This window comes from Arachis duranensis, chromosome 7, assembly GCF_000817695.3.
Source record: "Arachis duranensis cultivar V14167 chromosome 7, aradu.V14167.gnm2.J7QH, whole genome shotgun sequence".
Classification (NCBI taxonomy): Eukaryota; Viridiplantae; Streptophyta; class Magnoliopsida; order Fabales; family Fabaceae; genus Arachis; species Arachis duranensis.
In genome coordinates, this window is record NC_029778.3 from 49159811 (window position 1) to 49160748 (window position 938).

The following is a 938-nucleotide window of genomic DNA, read 5'->3' on the forward strand; positions in this document are numbered from 1 at the left end:
AAATCAGTAGGGATGTAAAGGCCTTCAACCTTTACTAACACGTCATCTACTATTCCATAAGCTTGTCTCAATGACTTGTCTGCCAATTGTAATGAGAACAAGGCAGGTTGTACCTCAATGATCCCCAGCTTCTCCATTACAGAGAGTGGCATAAGATTTATCCCTGACCCTAGATCACATAGAGCTTTTTCAAAGGTCATGATGCCTATGGTACAAGGTATTAAGAACTTGCCAGGATCTTGTTTCTTTTGAGGTAGAATTTGCTGAATCCAGGTATCCAGTTTACTAATGAGCAAGGGAGGTTTACTTTCCCAAGTCTCATTACCAAACAACTTGGCATTCAGCTTCATGATAGCTCATAAATATTGAGCAACTTGCTCTCCAGTCACATCTTCATCCTCTTCAGAGGAAGAATAGTCTTTAGAGCTCATGAATGGCAGAAGGAGATTTAATGGAATCTATATGGTCTCTATATGAGCCTCAGATTCCTTTGGATCCTTGATAGGAAACTCCTTCTTGCTTGAGGGACGTCCCAGGAGGTCTTCCTCACTAGGATTTTCATCCTCCTCCTCCCTTGTGCATTCGGCCACATTGATCAAATCAATGGCTTTGCACTCTCCTTTTGGATTCTCTTCTGTATTGCTTGGGAGAATACTGGGAGGAGTTTCAATGACTTTCTTACTCAGCTAGCCCACTTGTGCCTCCAGATTTCTGATGGAGGATCTTGTTTCATTCATGAAACTGAAAGTGGCCTTTGACAGATCAGAGACTAGATTGGCTAAATTAGAAGTGTTTTGTTCAGAATTCTTTGTCTGTTGCTGAGAGGATGATGGAAAAGGCTTGCTATTGCTCAGCCTATTGCGTCCACCATTGTTAAAGCCTTGTTGAGGCTTTTGTTGATCCTTCCATGAGAAATTTGGATGATTTCTCCATGATGA